Source organism: Symsagittifera roscoffensis, chromosome 10 (genome assembly GCF_963678635.1).
Source record: "Symsagittifera roscoffensis chromosome 10, txSymRosc1.1, whole genome shotgun sequence".
Taxonomy (NCBI): Eukaryota; Metazoa; Xenacoelomorpha; order Acoela; family Convolutidae; genus Symsagittifera; species Symsagittifera roscoffensis.
Genome location: NC_087071.1, coordinates 42,763,654 through 42,775,060, shown reverse-complemented (window position 1 = coordinate 42,775,060; position 11,407 = coordinate 42,763,654).

Below are 11,407 nucleotides of genomic sequence, written 5' to 3'. Positions count from 1 at the left end.
CGAAAATTTGGATTATGTGTGATGGCTAAATTTCGAAAATTTCGTGGGACTAGGGATAGTGGATGGTTATTTGGTAGGGGTGGTAATTGTGGTGCCGTTGGCGTTATGTCTACATTGTTATGTTCTTCGTCGTATGTATTTTGTCGTGTTGCTATTTTTGTGTTATATTCCTTTATTTGTGCGTCTAAAAGAATTTTGTTTATAGATGTAGAAAAGATTCCAAAAAATCCTGCGAAGAGTATGCGTGCTACGCTTGCTTGTCTGTTTACTTGTGTGTGTATAGCACATGTGTTGTAGATTCCTTTTAAAAGTGAGAAAAGAAATCCAATAAAGTTAAACATTGCGTATAAAATAGTCAATTTTTCTAAGATGTAGTAGGGCCATCCTAGAAAATCGAGGATCTCATTTTTGAGTGTAACAAAGCTAAAAATGTTAATTGGTGATATATCTTGGGGACGGTATTTTTCACCGTTTAGATATATATATAATCTTTAATGTCTTTAAAATATCCGCTATAGTCTTGCGTGTAGATATCGGCAAATCCTGCGGTTTCTGCAAGTTTGCGTAAATTTTGGTCTATTGATTGTCTTTGTATAGTGTCCATTTGTGTTAATAATTCTTGGAATTGTTGTGTTCTAATGTGATATTGAATATCTGATTTTGAATAGATTCCTATTGATTGTAAGTCTATATTTGGGTTTCGAGCAATAGCGCGAATGCTTTCTGGTGAAAATTTTTTGAGTGATTGCATTAATGTGGGATATGGAGTGAGAAGATAATATTTATTTTCATCAGGGTTTAGTTGTACTACATTGTGGCTGTTTTCTGATCCACATGGGACTGCGGTATCCCAGAAATAGGTTCTTCGTGAAAGTGTATCCACGAAATGTACTTTATTCTTATAAAAGATAGGGATTCTTTTATAACATCTTTTATCTTCAAAAACGTATAGTGGTGATACTTTTTTAGTACAAGTATAAAACCATAAGATGTTTCCTTCATAGTCTAAAAAATTTGATCTATTTCCAGATAATAAGTATCCTGCATAGGGTATTTTTAATACTGCTAGTGCAAGTGATTGTAATATTTGTGTTCGTTCTAATTCGCATAGGTGGTGTAGTGTTTCTAATTCGGAGAGTGACATTTCTTGAAAAATTCGGCTAATTGTATAATCTAGTTTCATATCTAAATGAATATCATAGTGGATATTACCGAAATATGTAGTATTCATTAGTGATAATTCTTGTAAGCGTGTGCTTCTGGTGTCATGGGGTTTTAGATGTCCACCAGGTTGTCCGTTGCTTTTTTCAAAATTAACTGGTATATAGGATGTTCCTTCGTTTAGAGGATGACCTGTGGCATATGGGTCGATTTTTACTTTTCCAGTGGTCATGTCGAATCCTTTTTCGTATTCAACTAATATTTCAGAGTATTGTGTTCTGTGAAGTGGATTCCTGTATTTACATGCAAGTTCTGTTTCTTGATATATTTGAAAACGTGTCAATTTATTTTCTATATTGTCTATGTTTCTAAAATTAGAACTTAGTTTTCGTGATGGATGGACTTGTTCATATGGAATTGATTGTATAAAATATTTTTCGTGAAATTTTATCATACGAGCGTGTATTTTTGCTACTTGAAATGTTGTACATGTATCTTCGGGGAACCAAACAATTGTTGCTTGTGTTCTCGTTGTAGGGTCGCAATAACCTTGATCATTTTTACAAGGTAGTCGGATTCCTTGATAGATCATTGTATTATCTGATAAATCTCGTGTTAGTTGTATTTTTTCGAGTTGTATTTTCCAATCGAAAAACATTATTTCTTGGTATCCTTTATTTTTTGTGTCTGCTTTGCAGTTTGATGGGTTATTTATACCAATGTGTGGTATCCAATGTTTATCGTGTAGGTCATAGGTTAATCGTCCGTGTGCGCCGTTATACGGGTATTTTTCGTCTAGTTTTATATGTCCTTGGTGTCTTTCAAGTTGTGATTGATGTACAGAGTCTGGAAAAACTTGAAAATTAACTAATTTTCTTTGGGAGTTTTTATTTTGTGTGATGTTTAGTCTAAGTAATTCATTTTTACAATCGTCGGGATTGAGATGTAAAAGACGTTCTATATTACTTTGATAGAATGATTCATGGTCAAGTCGGTTTTTGTTTCCGTTCGAGACTTGTGAACAATGTACTTTCTTTTCGGAAAATGTTGCTGTGAATTTATAACCTGTAACTGTTGTTGCTCGGGCTTTTGAATAGAGTGTTGCTATTACATCTGTGGTTTCTATAGCTTGTGGTTCTGTTTCACATTGTGATACTTGATTTATTGCATATTTATGTAGTGTTTTTTGTTCATTTTCTTCACAATCGTAATGTGTTACTAATAAATCTTGTGGTCCTGTACGAGGAGAAGGGTTTATGTTTTGATTTGAGATTACTAGAAAAAGGAGTTGGAGAAAAATTAATATTTTTAGAATATACATGTGTATGATAATCCTGAGTATGGATTATAAAATGTAATGTAGCCAATTGTGTTTTTGGTATATCTGTCGTATTTGTATATTACTTCAGTAGTTATAAATGGTGGTGGTAGTGATTGAGCTGTTATGTTAGGTGGATTTAATGGGTAGGGATGTTGGGTAATATTATTTAACTTAACTGTGATTTCAAACTTTAATTGTAAACTGTTTTGTTGGAGTATTTGAATATTGTGATCACGGATATCGTTGTGAATATCTTGGCGATATTGTAATCTATTAAGTGCCCAGTTATGAAGGCGGTTACTTTCTTGATGTTGTCCAAATAGTGGTGGAGGTGCTGTAAATGTATTCCAATCTAGTCTTAAAGGAATATTTATTGATGATTGTTCTCGATATCTGGCGTCGAGATTATTTGGAAAATTTAAGTTAAAAGGTGGTGGTGAAATCTGGCTTATTGATGGTGTTGATGGTAGTGATAATGTTTCTGGTAGTGATGAGGATGTTGTTGTATCCGTAGAAATATCTATGGGGTCATTGACTAAATTTGGTTCACCTTGTGTAAATGAATGTGTAGTCCAATATGGAAATCGTGATGTTTGGTTTGTAGGGTTGAAAGGATTTTCACGTATTTGCTCAGATGTTGGTGTTGAACCTAAGTAATCTGATGGTAGGCTTGAGGTGCTACGTTGTGAAAGAAGCGTAGGGGTTTCTGGTAATATTCCAATGGGGTTTTCTGGAGTGTTTTGTGATGGGGATTGAGGTATATCAAAATGAACTCGGGGAGTTTGAAGATTTCTGTTTCGTCGAGGATGTATAATTTGTCTATTTATTTCGACTGTATTTTGGTTTTGACTAGGATTTCTTATTCTACTTAGTTCTTGTGGTAGTGTTGGATATAGGTTATATGTTGGTTCGCTTAAGGGTGCTTGTCGTTGAACTGGTTCTAGTGGTTCTGATAAACGAGCATGTCGTTCTTCAAAAGTGTATGGATTGTCTTGAAAAGAAATTCGTGTAGATGTTTGAGGATTTTGAGTAGTTGAAGGTGGTGTTTGGTTATCTTGGGATGATGTCGGTGAAGACTGATTCTGTGACTGTTGGGTAGCAATTTTTGATGGATTTTTGAATTGTTACTTTAGTGGGAAGGTTTATGTTTATTATAGTATTCTTCCAAAAAAAGAATTAGAAGGATTGTTGCTAGGGCAAATGTGAAGATTGCTTTCTTTATACATTTACATATTGTCAAAATGAGGGATGATAAAAATGTTATGAAAATTACAAACAATAAAAAAATATCGGTTCTACTGAAAATTGTTTGTATCATTTAGACAAATTGTATAAATCGTACCTGTGGATATAATCAAGTGTTTTGGAAAGTTGGAGGAATAGTTCGAGTATAGTGTAGAAAATTAAAAAAATGTTACAAAAAATGATTAGGATTATTAGAAAAGATTCAAGTATATCAAAAAGAAATATTATAAAGGTTTCAAGTATTGTAAAAAAATGTTTAAGATTTATGAGTATTTGAGTAACTGATTGAGAGAAGAGCATTTAAGAAATGATCTATTGGTCGAATATTTTTTGCTGTTTGAGGCGATTTTCTAGTGTGGTCGGATTATTTATTAGTTTTTTGACAAGTGGGTTGAGTTTTGTAAAAAATTGTTGGGGGCAATTTTCATGGTGACTGGGAGGTCGTCTTTTTCTTTATTTTTGTTTGTCAAATGATCCGGGGTATGGTGAGATTTTTATACTTTAGGCTAATTAAAATGTTCATTTTGTTACTTTAGGCTAAGTTAACAAATTTGCTTTGGGGGTATTCGTGGTCTGAGTTGGGGAAATATTGTTGATCTTTGGGTTATTAGATAAGGGAGGGGTACGGTATTATGGTGATATTTATTTTAGTTGTCAAGTTGGAGTGGTTTGCTTATTTTTGACCTGGAGGTCGTAAAGTTATAGTTATAGATGTGCCTGGAGTTCTATATGATTCGTCTAATTGGTCTTAGTTTGAGTTAGAGAAAGTGACGGATTGGATGAATCCTATTGGTCTATTTTGAACTAGAATTATTACGTACTTGTCAGCATGTTATTTTGAAAAATGTAAATGAAAAATGTTTCGGAGGTTTCAAGATTGTGAAGCAAATGTTAAAATTACTTTTGAAATTCTACTTTCTTTAAAATTTTAGATTGGGGGATGAATATTTTATAGTTTTTACGTGGTTGATTTCGGAGTCTTGTTGTTTTTCTATTTTCTGATTTGTCGATTTGTTCTTGGGGTATTATTTGTTCGGTCATTTTTCTATTTTTTCTTTGTTTTGGGGATTCTTTATGGTTTTGTGCAATGTTTTTGGTGGCGGTTGGTTTTGTGTTTTGATTTTCGGTGGGGTTATCATTTTGTTCTGTGTTTTTCAGATGTGGTTCATTTTGAATGATTTTTAATCCTGTGAAAGAATATAATTGAGTTAATTCGCGGAGTGCGTATTCTTTTGGGTAATAAGGTAATAGGTTGTTTCGATGTTGAACGATTTCTTTTTTGTTTGAGTCGGTAATTTTATATGTGACATCAGTGGGTTTTGCAATTATTTGGTATGGTCCTTTTCGAAGGGGTTGTAATTTTTTAGAAATTCCTTTTTGAGTATTAAAATTAGGTATTAAAACAAATGTTCCAATTTTTAAATCGGAGGCTGGTGTAAAACGTGAATTGATTTGTTCATTAATGTTTTGTCTTTGTAATAACTTTTTTGTTATTTTTTGATAAATTTCATTGTGTTTTTTATCTCTATTTAGAATCCATTCGGTGTGTGTACCGGAGGCTAGTTTAAGAATTTGTGGGTGATGAAAATGATCTTCATCGTGTGTATGTAAAGGTAGGTTATAACAAATTGAGTCTTTATTTGGTTGACAATAACCTTGTGCGTTTTTATGAGAATTTGCTGTAAACATTATTGGTTTGCGTGGCTTTTGGTTAAAAACCATTTCGTATGGTGACATTCCTAAAGTTGTCGTAATTTGTGAATTATACGCTAAGGGAAATAATTTTACATCTGCTGACCATTCGGTATATTTTGTATCATTTCCGTTGATGATACATCTAAGATATTCTTGTAATGAACGGTTCATACCTTCGACTAAGCCGTTTGTCCAAGGTGCATGAGATGTACGTGGTTTGTGTTTAATGTTATATAAATGACATAGTGTGATAATTTCATTATTTATGAATTCTGTACCGTTGTCTGTAACTAAAATTTCTGGTAGTCCGAATTTTGCTATCCAGTGTTCATAGAGTGTTGTGTAAGCGTAATAAGCGTTACAATGGGGTACTGGGTTAAGTGCTACATAATGTGTAAATGCGTCAACAATTACCATAATGTAGGAGTTTCCTTCTGATGAGGGTGAAATTGGTCCTTTAGTATCAAATGAGATACGATGATTAAAGTACAAACTTTGTCCTTTAAAATCTTGTTTTTGTGCTATTTGTTTTTGATTTGGGTAAGGTTTATTTAGTTGACATACTATACAATCATTGCATAGTACTTTTATCCAAATTGGTGCATTTGGGAAGTAAAAATTTTGTATAAAATTTGAATATGTTTTCTCTGATCCAGAGTGTCCTTTAATATTTTGTGTATGTGAAATATTAAAAGCTATAAGAATCATACTTAAAGGGAGACATGGAACTGTAGATTCATTCAGGTTATACTCTAAAAGGTCTGTATTTTCGTTAATTGTTGTGTTGTTAAATTTGCGAAAGTATCGGAGGAGTGTTTTGTTTCCTAGAATGGTTGAATCTGCTTTGATAGGTTTAGTTTTATATTTGTGCCATGATTTCAGTTGTCGAATTACTGGGTCAAGGTTTTGATATTGTTTCAGTGTTGAAATTGTAATTGTTTCTGTTGGGGGGAGAAAAATGTTTTCGATTTCTAATTTAGATAAAGGTATTGTATCAAGTGGGTCATGGAGGTCAAAAACTTGATTTATTGTGTATTTTGAATCATTTGTTTGTGGTCCTGATAAATTTATTTTATCAGTTAAATCTTCTTTTCAATTAGTGGAAAATTGTCTTTCTTAGGCAGGTGTTGTTTTGTTTGTTTTTGTTGGGTGTTATTTTTTATCCATTGAGAATATGGGATTGGTTTGAAAGTTGATGTTCCAAGTAAATCAACTTCATAATGATTATTTTGACAATCTAAATAAAGTGGGAAATGTTGTAAATTATTTATTTGTGATTGTTCAATATCAGTTTTTACTGCATATTTGCATTCCAATCGGGGTGATGTTTCGTTTTCTGCAAGGTAGAATTTTATGTTTTTGGGTATTTCAACTGTTGTTTTTCGTGTAAGTAATTCAGGTGGTGTATTTCGACTTAAGGTGTCTGGTAATGCAAGATTTTTTCCTGCAGTCCAAACTATATGTAAGTTTGGAAATTTCATTAGAATTAATTGAAATCTGTAAACTCGGTGGTTTGGGTTAGATTTTTGTGTAAAGAGAAAGATGATTGGTTTATGGTCTGTGAATAGAACTGTTGGATGTTTTGATCCAAGTATCAGAAATTCATATTCTGTCAGTGTATATATTATGGCTGTACATTCTCTCATTAGAGTTGAGAGTCGTAGCTCTGCTTGAGTGAATAATCGAGAATTTGCTGATATGAGGTTCATTTTATTTGTACCATTATGTGATTGTAATAGTGCTGCACCGATGCCAAAGTTCGAAGCATCGCACATTGCATAAAATGGTTGATTTGAATCTGGAATTGTGTTTGAAATTTGTTCTGTTAAAAGTTTCTTTACTTCTTCAAATCGTGTTTGATGTTCTGTGTTCCATTCAAAATTATTTTGTTGTCTAAGGATGTTATAAAATGGTCGTAGATATAATTGCATTTTATAAACATATTTACTTAAAAAGTTTAACATTCCAAGAAATTCTTGGATTTTCTTTTTATTTGTTGGTGGTTGAAGTTTTTGAATAGCGTCAATGCGTGATTTCAATGGAGTGATTGTTTTTCTTTCTATATTATGTCCTAAGAATTTAACTCTTGTCAAAAAGAAGTGTGATTTATCGGGGGCGGCCTTCAGATTTTCGTTCTGAAGTATTTGGTGATATTTTTCTAAAACATTGAACATCTCGTCTTTTGTTTGTGATTGCATAAAAACATCGTCTAAATAGGTGATTGCGTTTTTCTTGAGTATTAGTGGTCTAAAAATTTTGCTCATAAAAGCTGAAAATGCTGCTGGTCCTATGGATATTCCATAGAATAAGCGGTTGAATTCGTATTGTTGATTTCCAATAACAAATTGTGTTAAGCGTCGTGATTGTTCATCTAATGGCATTTGATTGTATGCACTATTCATATCGGCGGTTGTAAAGTATTTGCCGTTTATTTTTGTTAAAATAACTTGTATTGGTTCAATGGGCCAATTACATTTTGATTCATCTATAAGTGAATTGAGGTATCTAGCATCGAGAACGATTTTCAATGATTCTCCTTTAGCTAGAATGATAACGGGGTTGATAAATGTGTTGCCTTTTGGTTGTTCTTCTTTATTAACTGGTGATATAATGTTGTATTGTTCTAAAATATCGAGTAATCTGTTCACTTTATCATGTAAGTGAATTGGTACTTTACTTGCTCTCTGTTTTTTGAAAACTGCGTCTGGTTTTAACGGGAGATGTAGTGATGAACTGATTTTTCCAACATCGAATTTTGATGTTGCATAGACTGATGAATATTTAATTAGCTGTTTGGCTAATTTTTCGAATTCGTCTTGTGTTATTTGTGAATGTTGGAAATTAAACATTGTTAAAAATTTTTGTTGGTCCTCTGTGTAGTTACTTATGTTGAATGTAGGTTTGAAATATGGAGTTTTTGTGAAATAATCCGTATTTCTGTTTTCGTTACTTATTATATTATTTATAGATAATTCTTCATTAAGAATTGTAGATTGGCAAATATCTAGTAATTGGAGTATATTATTTACGCGATAGGCTTTTTCGTGTATTGGTGATATTGTAGCGTTGGTTTCACAATATCCTAAAAGTCCTAAAGGTAATGTTACTTGGTAAGGTGTGTTGTTATAGACATGTAAGGAAATGATATCGGAATTCGAATTTTTCAAATATTTTATGGATGAGATTGTGATTTTGAAAATTTGTGAATAGGTTTGAATTCAAATTCTGACATATAAAATTTTTGTTTGTTTTGTTCTTTATCATATTGGTGAACTTGTTTGATTGAAAAATTATAGATATTTCCTGATAGTGGTTTCAAGTGTTTTCTTTGTTGGTTAAATATCGGGTAGAATTTTGAAAAGAATGGTGGTTGTTTATTTAATCTTTGAAAAAATGTTAAGGATGTTTCTTTTGTTTTTGTATATTTATCTTTGATTAATATTTTACTATTTAGTATGTTAATTGTTGGTATATACTTCGAAATAAATGGTATTCCAATGATATTATATTTAATGTCAGTGATATGGAATATTTGTTTAAATGGCTTATTTAAAATTTTGCTTTGTTCCATTGTTCTGGTGGGGAGGAGAAGTAATTGGATTTTTCCGTAGTTTATCAATGTTGATCCTTGTGCTGTTGCTAGTTTGCTGGAGGTTTCAAGAGGTGTTAGCTTTGGGTGTAAGGTTTTTATTTCATTCCATGTGGGGATGTTTATTATGTTTGATTCTGCTCCTGAATCAATTAAAAAATCTATTTCAAGGTCTGGTGGTTGAAATTCTTTATTTCTTGGGCTTTCTAAGAGAAATGGTATTGTCCAAATTTTTTTCTTTGGGTTGTTCTTTTTGTATATTTTGATAAATATGGTTTGTATTCAAGCATTTTGTTTTGGTATTTTTATTGGTTTGATCTGTAGTGTTAATCTCGTTTGTTTCTTGCGTCGTTGGTGTGGAATTTATGGGTGTAGTGTAATAATTTTGAAGAAATTCTGATTGATTTTCATATATGTGTGATGGAAAGGGTTGTTCATATATGACAGATTCATAGTCATTTTCGACTTTTATCATATTGATAGAAAGAGTGTTTTCAGTATCACTTTCTGAATCTGATGATGTACAGTTTATTTGATTGAGTTGTAACGTATCAGTTACTGTGTCATCAATACCTGGAGGGTCTGATGTTGTTTCTGGATTAGACTGTACTTGATTGATTTGTCTTTGATGTTTAGGTGTACTACTTCTGTGGCGATTATTAGAATTATTATAGTTATTATTATTCCGGTGTGGTGATTGGGAATAATTTCTATAACGATTATTATAACTTGAGTGTCGGTTTTGTGAATTATTTCGCGATCTGTTTTGGTAATTATTGTTTGGTCTGTTATAGTTCGATCTATTATATGAGTTATTCCTTGATTGATTGTTCGGGTAATTCTGGTTTCGGTTGTTTGAATAACTTCTATTTCGATTATAGGAGTAGTTTCTATTCCTATTGTATGATGAATTTCGTGATTGGTTGATTGGATAGTAGTTATTTCTTGATTGGGAATTAGATCTAGAAACAAATCGTTGTGTATTTGAATTTGATCTGGAGTAGTTATTTCGACTATTTGGTCTATTGTAGTGATTTTGTGATGAATTATTCGTGTTTCTTCGTTCTGGTGATCTTCCTCTATAACTTGAGTTATATGGTGATTGATTTCTTGTATAATTTGTGTTGTTCGGGAGTGGTTTTCCTGAACTGTTGTTGCTGTGGACTGTTTTGTTCGGTAGATTTTGATCTTTTTTCATGTATTGATAGAATGATTTATTTGGTTCTTTATATTTTTGAGGTTTATTTTGATTGTCTTGCTGTTTTTGTCTACATTCGGAAATACTATGTCCGTATCGTCGGCAATAATTACACCATTTTTTGAAAGATGGTTTGCCTTTGAAGTTTGGGTTCTTTTCATAAATATTGAGTATTTCAGTGATTTTTTCAACGAGGTCTGTCTCTGATTCCTGTATATTATTAATATTAGTGGGAGTCGTTTCAATTCTGTTAACGTATTGTAATTTCAGATTTTCCGTTTCTTCTAGTTTCATCGTGATTTCTGCTTGTTCTAATTTGTCTACTAGTTTTCGAAAATCTAAATCGGGTTCTCGAATTGAAGAAGGATGGGATGCTCTCTTTTTTATTGCTATTTTCCTTAATTGTGGTGTTAAGGTCATCATTAAGATTTCTGTCATCTTTGTGTTTTTATAGTCGTGTGTATTTAGTGAATATGCTTTTCGAACTAGTGTTTCGATTCGTACTGCTATTTGCTTGATGGTTTCGTTTGGTAATCTGCGAATTTCATTACATAAAACTCTTTGTTGTTGTTTGTTTCTTTCGGAGTCAAACATTTTTGAAAATTCTTGTGTAAATCTTTTCCAGTTTGATTTTATTTCTAGAGGTAGTACTGAAAACCATTTTTGGGCTGCGCCATCTAAGGTTGTTTGTATTAACGCTGTGCGTCGATGTATCCAGTTTTGATGTAGTGGCGTATTAATGGGTTCAGGTCCAATATTTAAAATCAGGTTTGCTGTTACTGCATTTAAATAATCTTCTACAGAGTATTCAGGGTCTGTTCCTGTGAAAACCATTAAAGGTTTGTTTGATGTTATTGATGATCCACCCATAAGGTATGGATTCATTGTCATTTGTAATGATTCTGCTGCATTTGGCATTTGAGAAAAATTTGAAAGTTGGTTTCTTGTTATTTCATGTTGTTGGAGATAATATGGGAGTGGTATTTCATTTTGCATTTGTGATGCTTGATACGAGTGTGCAGTCATTGGATTTTGTTGTTGAATTGGTTGAAAAGATTGTGTATTAATTAGATTTTGTTGTTGAATTGGTTGTTGATGTTGTGCATCTATTGGTTGTGGAGAAAAATTTCTATGATTTGTACGTGTTTTCTGTATTCCTTGTCTACGATATTCTTGAGTATTTTGTGCAAATATATCT